We start from the raw sequence: 14,031 nt of genomic DNA on the forward strand, positions 1-14,031 counted from the left end.
AACACAACATTGATGAGAGATGGACAGTTGCATGTACCACTCAGAGCCTGTCTGATAAGAGTGGACAAATCAATGGAACTTCGCTGATAACAATAGACCTATCGATGATTTGTAGGAGAATAGCTCCTCTCCAAAACCTTTATAAATTATGCTTGAAACCTCTTGTATTTTGGAGGTTCCAGGATTGAACCTTCCCGTGCATGCTCGTAATAAAACCGGTAAACCTGAGGTTTTGTTTCTTTACTACCGTGGTCGTTATATATTGGGAAGCTGGGCGAGGTGTCGATTAACGATATCAGTTAGTCCACCTGGAAGGAGAGAAGACTCCTTTTTGCCCTAACACATATAAACCGATGAACACTGACGGAAAGGCAAAGAGCACCCAGCCCAACGAGTCGGCCTCACACAACAGCGACACCCCTTATACTGAAACATTCTACACTCCACCCCAACCGGAGCCATGTGATCTCCTGGAGTGCAAAAATCAGCTAAAAACCCAGGCCAATTTAGGGATAGAAAATCTGGGAAAATTTCTCTCCGACCCATCCAGGCGATCGAAACTAGTCCAGGAGATCACCCTGGCTGTATTCTATTCCCTGCAGTACTTACCATTATATCTGCAGCGTCCAACAATAGATCATCCAGTCTAATCCCAATGACCAGCTCTAGGTATGTCACCCTGCAGGTTACGGCACTTTAAGTGCCCATCCAACCATCTCTTAAAAGTGGAGAGTGTTTCTGCATCCCCCACTCTTCCAGGCAGCGAGTTCCAGATCCCCACAATCCTCTGCATAAAGAAGCCCCCCCTCAAATCCCCTCTAAACTTTAAAACAATGCCCCCTCATAATAGACCCCTCGACCAATCGAAATAGACCCTTATTATCCACTCTGTCCAGGTCCCTCAATATTTTATACACCTTGATGAGGCCTCCTCTCAACCTACTCTGTTCCAATGAGAACAAACCCAGCCTATCCAATCTGTCCTCATAACTAAGATTCTCCATTCCAGACAGCATCCTAGTAAATCTCCTCTGCACCCTCTCTAATGCAATCTCGTCCTTCCTACAATATGACGAGCAGAACTGCATGCATTACTCCAGCTGTGGCCTAACCAAAGTATAAAACAATTTAAAGCATAACCTCCTTGCTCTTATATTCTATGCCTCGGCCAATAAAGGCAAGCATTCCGTATGCTTTCTTAACCACCTTATCCAGCTGGCCTGCTACTTTCAGGGATCTGTGGACAAGCACTCCAAGGTCACTTTGTTTGTCTACACTATTAAGTGGCCTACCGCTTAATGTGTAAACACTTTCTTATTAGCTCTCCTAAAGTGCAGCCCCTCACACTTCTCTCAATTAAATTCCATTTGATACTGCTCTGCCCACTTGACCACTAGATTGATATCCTCCTGCTGCCCATGACTTTCCTCATCATTATCAACCATAGACATGCTGACTTACCCCACACCGAGTCTGAAAGTGTACAATGTCCTATTATACCGTTCACACCCTGAGCCTGCTGAAATGACAAGTGAACTCATCCATGTCCATTGGCCTTGATGCCCATTCCTCCTGAATGTCGCAGCATTGCTTCAAGAGCCTGATGGCTGTGGCCCAAATGCCTGGAGGACACTGTGCCCCAAGACCACCATCTCTTGTTCAGATGCTGCGACAAAGGAGAACTGTGGAAACATTACTGGCCGAGTGATAGACATCATAAATGCTGAACTGGAGACATATCTTCATCAGTTGAGCCTTCTGGATGAATATCTCTCACTCTCAGTGTGGATGGTGACCAGTAGTTCCTCTGATGGTCAAACATAGAAACATAGAAGCATAGAAACATAGAAATTTACAGCGCAAAAGGAGGCCATTTCGGCCCACCGTGTCCACGTCGGCCGACAAAGAGCCGCACGGCCCTTGGTCAGCAGCCCTTAAGGTTACATATTGTAAGGGATAAATTGTAAGGTTGCAAATAGGTGGTCAGAATTAAACTGAAGGTAGTGAACTTATAAATTGCCGATGTATGTAACACTTGCTTTTTAGGTATAGTACTCTTATGCACATTAAACTATAGCTTAACCTTAGTAATACTTAAACAGCCAAAGTCAGCAGTTTTATTTAAAGTCCCTGAGGAAGAGAGAATAGGAAGCCAGTACATCCACACGAAGTGTCGGATAGTCTGGGGTAGAGGGCAAAACATAGAAACATAAAAACTTAGAAATTATGTGCAGGAGCAGGCCATTCGGCCCTTCGAGCCTGCACCGCCATTCAATAAGATCATGGCTGATCATTCAACCTCAGTATCCCTTTCCTGCTTTCTCTCCATGCTCCTTGGTCCCTTTGGCCGTAAGGAACAAAACAATGATGAGAGATGGACAGTTGCGTGTACCACTCAGAGCCCGTCTGATAAGAGTCGACAAATCAATGTAACTTCGCTGATAACAATAGACCTATTGAAGATTTTGTGGGAGGATAGCTCCTCTCCTAAACCTGTATAATTTATGCTTGAAAACTCTTGTATTTCGGAGGTTCCACGACTGAACCTTCTCTTGCATTGCTCGTAATAAAACCAGTAAACCTGAGGTTTTGTTTGTTTACTTCCGTGGTTATTATACCGAGGTATCGATTAACTATATCAGTTAGTCCACCTTGAGGGAGAGAAACCTCCTTTTTACCCCACGATCAGGATGCAGACCCTCTGACCTGGATGATGTGACCTGAATGGCAGTGAGCATGTTTTGTACCACCTGCAGCTGTAGCATTGATGGGGAAGGAGGTAATCTGCATAAAGAATTAGAAGGGGTAAACTGTAGAACAAGTTATAGCGAACAACGGAAGGACGAAAACCAAGGGTGGAATAGGTGTATTGCCTGAAAAAGAAGGACTACAACCTAAGGGGGAGAGGACCCAGCGATCGTTGGAGGAAAAGTAAGGTGTATGTCCCGAAGTGTGACACGGTAATAACACGGAGAAGCCGGTATTGATCGTGTGCAGCACAAACAAAGAAGGAATACAACCTAAAAAGTGGGGTTAGACCCCAGGATCCTCGGGAAACTGGCCAGTGGCATAAAATGCCGGCTGAGAAAAATGGAAAATTAATAAAAGCAAAGAAAAATGCTGGAAAAACACGTTGAATTTACAAAGGACAGCGTGTTTTTATCAAAAGATAAAAATGCGACCTTGAAAGCTGCAGCTGCTAGAATGAGAAACAAAGATGTTTCGGAAAATGGACTGGAGGAAGATCATCAAAATACAAAACCTCATTTGAAGAAAGGAGATTTAAATTGTCTGTGAAAAAGATATTGGTTTAAATATAAAAACTTACGTGTTAAACCTGACACAGCTTTGTGCTGAGAGAGAGAAACAAAGATGTTTAACGATGGACCAGAGGAAGTCATCAAAAAAAATTATGAAGTTCGGATTCAAAAGGGGAAAAAAATCCAAGTTATGTGACTCAGCAAAGGAAGGAAAAAAACTGGGAATTAGAGGATTCTTTAAAAAGATGGAACCGGCACGGAATTTCGATTTTGTGCCGAGAGAAATAAAACACAAGATTTGCTCAGTGAATGGGACCATAAAAATGAAATGCTGGAATGTATATAGCTTGTGGGAAAATTGGATTTCAGGAAACAAAATAGCTATTAAAAATGTGTGGTCTCGTCTTAAATCAATGAAACAATCTTTGCCAAGTACTTGAATTGGAAGTTTAGAGAAATTGGAGTTTAATCTAAAATGCTGACTTTCCCAATGAGAAGGTTTTATTATGACAACTTTACTAATGATTTCTGCTGTTTTAACGGATTCCTAATTTCTAAGCAAGTTTTGAAGGAACAAAGATTTGGGAAAAATTTTTCGGATGATTACGCGAAGTCACGGAATGACGTCAGGCCTTCTTGCAAACCTGTAAAGGAGTTAACCCTTTCCATTGAGAGCTGTTTTATATTGGACATTATTAATTTGGATTTCTTAATGAAAGAAAGAAGACTCACCTGAGAGACAGAGGAAATGTTGGGATAGCCAGAATAAAAATAAAAATGTAATAATACTCACCAGAGGCCAGATAGATACTCAAACAAAACAAATTCAAGAGTTAGAAGCTAAGATAAATAAGCTGGAAGAGATAAAGACAAGACCAGATGGATAGTGCAGTGCACAGCCAGTGCACCATCACCTATGGTAATAGAGCCAATGTACCCCACGGTGGGTAAGTGTAGTCCTCAAACCCACCCTAACAGTAAACCAGACTGGGATAACGAGTGCGGAGTAGAGTGGGCCCCGGCACATGATAATGGCTATTTATCAGCAGCACCGATACGCACTACCACCATTCCCTCCAACGGACGTAGTGCAGCACACATTACCATACAGGAGGTACCCCTCAGCCCACAGGAGAGACAAATTCTATTGAATATGTTCCCAACCCCTTAAGCAAATAGTAGGAATACAGAATTCTGACAAATGATTGGAGTAGAATACTGAATGTGATTCAGAAGACAGGGAAAGGGTAGGGGAGTACGTGGAATGAAAGTGGATTGAATACAAAGACAATTCTAGGGCTGATGATCCTGACAGAAATGTGCAGCATCCTTGAAAACGTTTAAAGACGGACTTGGAGAGGCACATCAAAAGATAATTAAATTAGGATTTAAGATATGAGATGATTACGATGAAACTTTGGAATGCGCAGAACATGTAGCGGAGTTAAAGTTAGAACAAAGGGAAAAAATAGCAAAAATAGCAGCAACAGCGGTAGCAGCAGAGATGAAGGAGGAGGAGACACACCCCGCACAGCTCCACTGATATGTTTTAACTGCAATCAGGGAGGTCACTTCAGTAGGGATTGTCCGCAGAAAAGGAAAGGTTACAGAAATTCTAAAGGGAAATGTCACAATTGTGGTAAACTTGGACATTTGGCCAAAGATTGTTGGAGTAAGGGGGAGGCGCAGGAAGGCGAGGCCCCCAACAGGTAAAGAAGGGAACACCATTAACCAGGGAAGAGCTGATGGACAGGCTCAGACAGGTACCAGCACTACTGGCACCACTGCCCCCACCTGAGACCCCTCCAACGAGGATATTATCAACAAGCTCCGATTAGCCAGTACACGCTAGGGGTTGCCGGCCCCCGGCGGATGTATGGGATCACAGCTAGGGCATCCAAGGATGTTTATTAGTGCAGTGTTTGAGGGCCGGCACTTCGATATGCTTCTCGACACAGGAGCGTCCGTTTCCATTACCAAGTTACATTTGCCCCGGACCGGCAGGAGTGTAAACATACAAGGAGTGGGTGGGGGATATCAGAAAGCAACCCTACGTGAGATGGTGTTATTAGAAGTACAGGGAGTAATGCTACCTACTCAGTTTTGCTGCTGTCAGAACACAGAGGGCACCATATTGGGCATCGATACCGTAACGGAGATAGGGGCACTGATAGATCCCCAGCGTAACTAGATAATTTTGGGGGATAAGCATGGAAACCGAATTAAGTTCGAACACCCAGGACACCAGCAGCAACGAGTGGCCAGAATAACCCCAATCCAACACGAGTGGGAAACAAAGGGTGTGTGGGGTAGTGTGTGTCAATTATACCCGACTCTGTGGGCACAATACAGGCAAGATTGTGGATTAGCAGAGACACCACCCATCAAAATTCCTGGACCCGAACACAAAGCTCACCGACAGTACCCATTAAGACCCGAAGCTGAGGCACCGGTCTGTTAGATAGTGCCAGAATTAGAGAAGCAAGGGGTAGTGAAACAGTTAATAGCCTCCACTAATTCACCTGTGTGGCCGGTAAAGAAACCCGACAGGTCTTACTATCGATTACACCGCCCTGAATAAGGTGACTCCTCGAGAACACATAATAGTGGTAAGTCCGGCCACAATTTTAAATGGCCTGGATCCAGAACATCAGACATTCACCGTGCTGCATATAGCAAATTGATTTTGGGCCATACCTTTAGACAAAGAGGCCCAAAGGAAATTTGCCTTCACCGTAAAGGGAAAACAATACACATGAACCAGAGTGCCATAGGGATTCCATAATAGCCCGAGCATCTTTCATCGAGTATTGACAGGGATTTTGGAACCAATAGACGTCGGAGAAGGAAGCACCCTTTTGCAGTATGTGGATGATATCCTGATTGTCTCCAGCACAGAACAACAACACGTACTAGCTTTAACTACAGTGCTAGGAGCTCTACAGAGCGCAGGATTAAAAATAAATCCTAGGAAAGTGCAGGTGGGAAATGAGCTAAGTAACATATGTAGGATACATGATATCACAAGGGAAGAGACAGATGCCCGAGGACAGAAAGGAGGCAATTCAATCAATGCCCAGGCCAGGAAAAATGAAAGGGGTCAGGCAGGTACTAGGGCTATTCAACCACTGCAGAAATGTTATTCCCCAATATGCCGAGATGGCCCAACCTATACAGGACATGGTCAAAGGGGAAACTCTCCCAAGAGCCCGTAAACTGGGGCCCAGATCAGGAAACTGCATTTGTGTGATTAAAACAAGCTCTCACAAGTATTCCAGTCTTTGGACTACCAGACCAGAATAGGCCCTTTCACATCTATACCTACCATAGTAACAATCATTATAACACGTAGTGACTCAATTACATGGGGACAGTCATAGTCCAGTGGCATATTGCTCAGGTAAACCGCAACCCGTAGCCACAGGACTGTCCAGGTGCGTTGCTGCCCTAGACGGTGCGGCAAGGGCCATCAGAGTTAGTGAACCAATAATAATGTCAGGACTCATTACCCCACATACCCAGCATACCTTAGTAGAATTACTTAACACAGGAAGGCTAAAAACGGTATCCGATGCACAAAGGGCAGGGTGGGAAGCAATGCTCTTACCCCCCAATGGGACGGTAACAATAATAAAAGACAATTGTAACAACCCTGCAGGGTGGATCATTACGGAGGGAGAGGAGCATCAGTGTAGCCCAACAGGAGAAGACAAGGGAAGTAGTCAGGCACGTGAAACCCTGCTTGAGGAGGCAGACATGGATCTATATGTAGATGGATCTCGGTGCTATATCAATGGGACACCACGGACGGGATGGGTCGTGGTAGATAGCAGCGGACAGGGTAGAAGGGAAGGACGGTTAGAAGGGGGCCTATCGGCTCAAGTGGCTGAATTAGTGGCTCTCACTGAGGCTCTGAGGCTGGCTAGGGGAAAAAGAGTAAACATCTATACAGACAGTCGGTATGGTTTTGGAGTAGTGCGTGATTATATGTTAGCCTGGAGCAGACGGGGATACATGACCTCAGGAGGAGGGCCAATTAAACATGAGGAGATTGTTAAACACCGAGTGGAAGCCTCCCTCCTACCCCAGGAGTGTGCGATAATAAAGGTCAAAGTGCACATAAATATTAATGATCAGTATCAACAGGGGAATGCATGGGCAGACGAGGCAGGCAAGTGGGTGGCAGAGATGGGTACAGTGGCCGGGGAAGCCCAGGTCGGAGCATGTACAATCGGGCCTGAGGAAATAAACATGCTTAAGGTACAGGGAGAAGCCACTCCACAGGAAAAGGAGGGGTGGAAGCAGAGAGGGGCCCAACAAGGGAGCAACGGGATATGGAGGAATGATGGGAAAGTGGTGGCCCCGGAATGCATCCAGGGGAGTCTATTAAATTCATATCATGTGTATGTCCATAAAGGTAGAACCAACATGATAAGCTCGATGTCCAGATGCTGATGGTGGAAGGGAATGGGTAGAGATATAGAGGACCACTGTAGAAGGTGCGTGATATGTGCAAAATACAACCCATGGGGGAAAGTAAAGTTCAGAATGGGACATCAGCACCGACCGAAAGGACCCTGGGAAAACTTGCAGATAGATGTCGAGGGCAGGCGCAATCAATATAGCATGTACCATGATCGCGCAAATTTGTCACGTGATATTGAAGTCAATGATCCTATATTTGTACTCAACTATGGACATGGTCCCAAATGGCTTGCTGGCACTGTCAGAGCCAAAGAAGGGAGTAGAGTGTTTCAGGTCAAACTCGCAAATGGACTAACTTGCAGAAAGCATTTAGACCAAACCAAACTACGATTCATAGACAGCCACGAGCAAAACCTGAAGAGGACACAACCAGCTTCGACTCTCCGACACACACCCAAGTGGCAACCGACATCACGGTTGACCACGAAGCTGAACTCATCATCCCCAGCAGCCCAGCAAGGTCAGCTGCGCAGCAGCCCAGCGAAGGCCCAACCAACTCACCTGCACCTGCATTTGTACCGAAACGATCGACTAGGGAGCGGAAAACCCCAGATCGTCTCACCCTGTAAACAAGTGAACTATTGACTTTGGGAGGAAGTGATGTTATATATGCAACACTATGTAACCAGCATTCTACCGCCACCAGAGGGCGGATCTGTTGGAGTCCCAATGGATCCCAGCATCCCTTGGGAGCACTGTATATAAGCAGGCCTCCCATGCTGAACCAGCATTCTGGAGTTGGAATAAAGAGATTAATGTCACACTTACTCACGTCTTCAGTACTCAGTTACATTTCTTTATTCGAGACGTAATAAGTTGAATAAAGAATCTAAAACACTGATGGTGACGGACGGAGCAACAGTAGACTTAAATAATAGACATAAAACAATGCAACGAGGAAACAAAACAACATTGGGGATGGGCCAGTAATATGGGACCAATAATTAGTGGGAATAAGACCAGGGTGTGTTTTATAATCAGAAGGGACAGAGATACTGTACCCGGGGGAAGGGAGTGCAGATTTCACTCAACATCTATGAATGGTGATGGAGGGATACCTCCCGAGATAGACCCACCAACACGGCCCCACCCACTACTTTAACAACAGTGAGTACTACCAGAGCCCCGACCATCACACCACCAACATCACAAACGTGTCCAAGTATGAACGCTGGGGCAAAAGGGCGATTGATTAATCAGACCAAGGATAAGATACACTTCGGGGTACGACAGCGAATAATTACTGTATTCCTAAATTTAAACACTATAACCACCCTCAACTTCTGCGAGTTAAACACTATAAGCCTGTATAGAAACCTGACCCTATGAGCACGTAAGGCCCGGAATCAAAAACCATGAAGTTTTACGTGGAAAGATGGTCATGTAAAAAATGGGACTGAGGAAAAAGAGGGATACTAGAAATGGTACGAGGCGGGATACACAGAAGGATACGCGGCAGGAGCTACAATGGTAAACACTATAGAGCTACGCACAATAGATAATCGAGTTAACGCTCTAACACGAACCTTACAGGGATTTCTGGAAAGGGATGAGGATAATGAAAAGTTAGAGGCACAACTGGGTGATGGCGCAGAAAGGGAATTATTACAAGTGGCCCACACATTGCGAGAACTATAAATGAATCGAGGATCTTAAGTAAAACCATGCAGACAGAACTAGTATGTACAGGATATGGAGCATGTTTGCTCAATGGAATACAACATAACCGAGAGCAGCTTCAGAATGGAAACGTGCCGGATTGGATAACACTTGATGTATTAACCAACTAGAACTTGGACAAAAACGTGACTCATGCCTGCGAGGTGCGGAGAAACAGTCATGCTTGGGTCCCAAAGGCCAGATGTGTAACCGGACTATGAATATACTAGGTTTTGTATTAACTATACCACAGTATGATGTGACATAGGGATATCCTCTATACCAAACAATGCAGGAGAAATAAGAAATCAAACTCGCGTGCGGTACCATGACAAACCCGAAATGTAACTGAAGAGAACAACATTACTAAGAGTCTCAACATAGATGATTGTTATAAAAATAACCAAGTTGCTTTATGTCGAGATCCACTACGAATAATCAAAGATGACTGTGGATATAACCATGTGGACGGGTGCACCTTGAGTATCACCCCGCTAACACAGGACTACTAAATTATCGCTGTTCCACGAGGAAATGGAGTTTGATGTTTGAGCGCCATGGCAACTGAAATGAAGAAAGGAACACCTCATTGTGGATATGACTTCTGCTTTACTCCGCTTGACGAGACAGATATAAACGGGTTTATTATAACCCCTGAACTAAAGGAGGAACGATCGATGCGACAATGATGGACATTCCCTGGGGAGGTCATGTGAAGGCCATCGGGCACAAGGAAAACCGATACTCGAACTGAATGAGGAACAAACTCGACTGAATTGGACACCATTCAACAACATAAAGGATACCCCAGGTGGGCTGTAAATTCGGCAGAATAGAGAAGACCCCAAGTGAGGAAACATAGAAGAAACAGAGGATACCCCAGGCGGGGCATAATTCAAAAACCGAGAAAATGTTGGCTAAAAAGGACTTATATACGAACTATGCTGCACTAAATGTACTGGTTATAGTGCAAGGGAACTAATCTTGCTAGTATTATTCTTTAAAAAGATGTAACCGACGGAAGAGGCGGGTCCTAACCCGTACAATAGTTAAACATTGAATAAAGGGAAATCGTACAGTCCGTCATAAAGGACTTACTTAATATAACCTTGATGGGAAAGCCAACAGGTAGATCCTATAGCTTGGGAAGTAGCGCTACCCAAGCGAAAGGACAACCCTGGAAGCTCACCCGTGAGGTATTAATTGGGAAGTGGCCTATCCTGGGAGTATACCATAAGGGGGGAATTGTAAGGGATAAATTGTAAGGTTGCAAACAGGGGGTCAGAATTAGGCTGAAGGTAGTGAACTTATAAATTGCATGTGTATGTAACACTTGTTTGTATAGGTATAGCACACTTATACACATTAAACTATATCTTAACCTTCGTAACACTTAAACAGCCGAAGTCAGCAGTTTTGTTTAAAAGTCCCTGAGGAAGAGATAAGGAAGCCAGTACAGCCACACTAGGCGTTGGATAGACTGGGATAGAGGGCAAAATGTAACACAACATTGATGAGAGATGGACAGTTGCATGTACCACTCAGAGCCCGTCTGATAAGAGTGGACAAATCAATGTAACTTCGCTGATAACAATAGACCTATCGATGATTTGTAGGAGAATAGCTCCTCTCCAAAACCTTTATAAATTATGCTTGAAACCGCTTGTATTTGGGAGGTTCTACGACTGAACCTTCCCGTGCATGCTCGTAATAAAACCGGTAAACCTGAGGTTTCGTTTCTTTACTTCCGTGGTCGTTATATATTGGGAAGCTGGGCGAGGTGTCAATTAACTATATCAGTTCGTCCGCCTGGAAGGAGAGAAGCCTCCTTTTTGCAGTAACACATATAAACCTATGAACACTGATGGAAAGGCATAGAGCACCCAGCCCAACCAGTCTGCCTCACACAACTGCGATACCCCTTATACTGAAACATTCTACACTCCACCCCAACCGGAGCCATGTGATCTCCTGGAGTGCAAAAATCAGCTAAAGATCCAGGCCAATTTAGGGATAAAAAATCTGGGAAAATTCTTCTCCGACCCATCCAGGCGATTGAAACTAGTCCAGGAGATCACCCTGGCTGTATTCTATTCCCTGCAGTACTTACCATTATATCTGCAGTGTCCAACAATAGATCATCCAGTCTAATCCCAATTACCAGCTCTAGGTACGTCACCCTGCAGGTTACGGCACTTTAAGTGCCCATCCAACCATCTCTTAAAAGTGGAGAGTGTTTCTGCTTCCACCACTCTTTCAGGCAGCGAGTTCCAGATCCCCACAATCCTCTGCATAAAGAAGCCCCCCCTCAAATCGCCTCTAAACTTTAAAACAATGCCCCCTCATAATAGACCCCTCCAACAATCGAAATAGACCCTTATTATCCACTCTGTCCAGGCCCCTCAATATTTTGTACACCTCGATGAGGCCTCCTCTCAACATACTCTGTTCCTATGAGAACAAACCCAGCCTATCCAATCTGTCGTCATAACTAAGATTCTCCATTCCAGACACCATCCTAGTAAATCTCCTCTGCACCCTCTCTAATGCAATCTCGTCCTTCCTACAATACGACGAGCAGAACTGCATGCAGTACTCCAGCTGTGGCCTAACCAAAGTACAAAACAATTTAAGCATAACCACCTTTCTCTTATATTCTATGCCTCGGCCAATAAAGACAAGCATTCCGTATGCTTTCTTAACCACCTTATCCACCTGGCCTGCTCCTTTCAGGGATCTGTGGACAAGCACTCCAAGGTCACTTTGTTCGTCTACACTATTAAGTGGCCTACCGCTCAATGTGTATACCCTTTCTTATAGCCCTCCTAAAGTGCAGCCCCTCACACTTCTCTCAAATAAATTCCATTTGATATTGCTCTGCCCACTTGACCACTAGATTGATATCCTCCTGCTGCCCAAGACTTTCCTCATCATTATCAACCATAGACATGCTGACTTACCCCACACCGAGTCTGAAAGTGTACAATGTCCTATTATACCGTTCACACCCTGACCCTGCTGAAATGACAAGTGAACTCATCCATGTCCATTGGCCTTGATGCCCATTCCTCCTGAATGTCGCAGCATTGCTTCAAGAGCCTGATGGCTATAGCCCAAATGCCTGGAGGACACTGTGCCCCAAGACCACCATCTCTTGTTCAGATGCTGCGACAAAGGAGAACTGTGGAAACATTACTGGCCGAGAGATAGACATCATAAATGCTGAACTGGAGACATATCTTCATCAGTTGAGCCTTCTGGATGACTATCTCTCACTCTCAGTGTGGATAGTGACCAGTAGTTCCTCTGATGGTCAAACATAGAAACATAGAAATTTACAGCGCAAAAGGAGGCCATTTCGGCCCACCGTGTCCGCGCCGCCCGACAAAGAGCCGCACGGCCCTTGGTCAGCAGCCCTCAAGGTTACATATTGTAAGGGATAAATTGTAAGGTTGCCAATAGGTGGTCAGAATTAAACTGAAGGTAGTGAACTTATAAATTGCCGATGTATGTAACACTTGCTTTTTAGGTATAGTACACTTATGCACATTAAACTATAGCTTAACCTTAGTAATACTTAAACAGCCAAAGTCAGCAGTTTTATTTAAAGTCCCTGAGGAAGAGAAAAGAGGAAGCCTGTACATCCACACGAAGTGTCGGATAGTCTGGGGTAGAGGGCAAAACATAGAAACATAAAAACTTAGAAATTATGTGCAGGAGCAGGCCATTCGGCCCTTCGAGCCTGCACCGCCATTCTATAAGATCATGGCTGATTTTTCAACCTCAGTATCCCTTTCCTGCTTTCTCTCCATGCTCCTTGGTCCCTTTGGCCAACAAGGAACACAACATTGATGAGAGATGGACAGTTGCATGTACCACTCAGAGCCCGTCTGATAAGAGTCGACAAATCAATGTAACTTCGCTGATAACAATAGACCTATCGAAGATTTTGAAGGAGGATAGCTCCTCTCCTAAACCTGTATAATTTATGCTTGAAAACTCTTGTATTTCGGAGGTTCCACGACTGAACCTTCTCTTGCATTGCTCGTAATAAAACCAGTAAACCTGAGGATTTGTTTGTTTACTTCCGTGGTTATTATACCGAGGTATCGATTAACTATATCAGTTAGTCCACCTTGAGGGAGAGAAGCCTCCTTTTTACCCCACGAACAGGATGCAGACCCTCTGACCTGGATGATGTGACCTGAATGACAGTGAGTATGTTTTGTACCACCTGCAGCTGTAGCATTGACAGGGAAGGAGGTAATCTGAATGTGATTCAGAAGGCAGGGAAAGGGTAGGGGAGTACGGGGAACGAAAGTGGATTGAATACAAAAACCATTCTGGGGCTGATGACCCTGACATAAATGTGCAGCATCCTTGAAAACGTTTAAAGACGGACTAGGAGAGGCAAATCAAAAGATAGTATTTAATATAGGAGATGATTATGATGAAACTTTGGAATGCGCAGAACATGTAGCGGAGTTAAAGTTAGAACAAAGGGAGAAAATAGCAAAAATAGCAGCAACAGCGGTAGCAGCAGAGATGAAGGAGGAGGAGACACACCCCGCACAGCTCCACTGATATGTTTTAACTGCAATCAGGGAGGTCACTTCAGTAGGGATTG

General features: G+C 44.7%; 1 long non-coding RNA gene across 1 annotated transcript; it reads left to right on the forward strand.

Moving 5' to 3' along the window:
* The first annotated feature begins 2,100 nt into the window (after nucleotides 1–2,100).
* LOC139268401 (uncharacterized) lies at nucleotides 2,101–13,473 on the forward strand. The gene is made up of 2 exons (XR_011594022.1): nucleotides 2,101–2,730; nucleotides 7,678–13,473. It is a non-coding gene; the product is annotated as an uncharacterized lncRNA (long non-coding RNA).
* The last annotated feature ends 558 nt before the right edge of the window (nucleotides 13,474–14,031 follow it).

Source organism: Pristiophorus japonicus, chromosome 8, assembly GCF_044704955.1.
Source record: "Pristiophorus japonicus isolate sPriJap1 chromosome 8, sPriJap1.hap1, whole genome shotgun sequence".
Classification (NCBI taxonomy): domain Eukaryota; kingdom Metazoa; phylum Chordata; class Chondrichthyes; family Pristiophoridae; genus Pristiophorus; species Pristiophorus japonicus.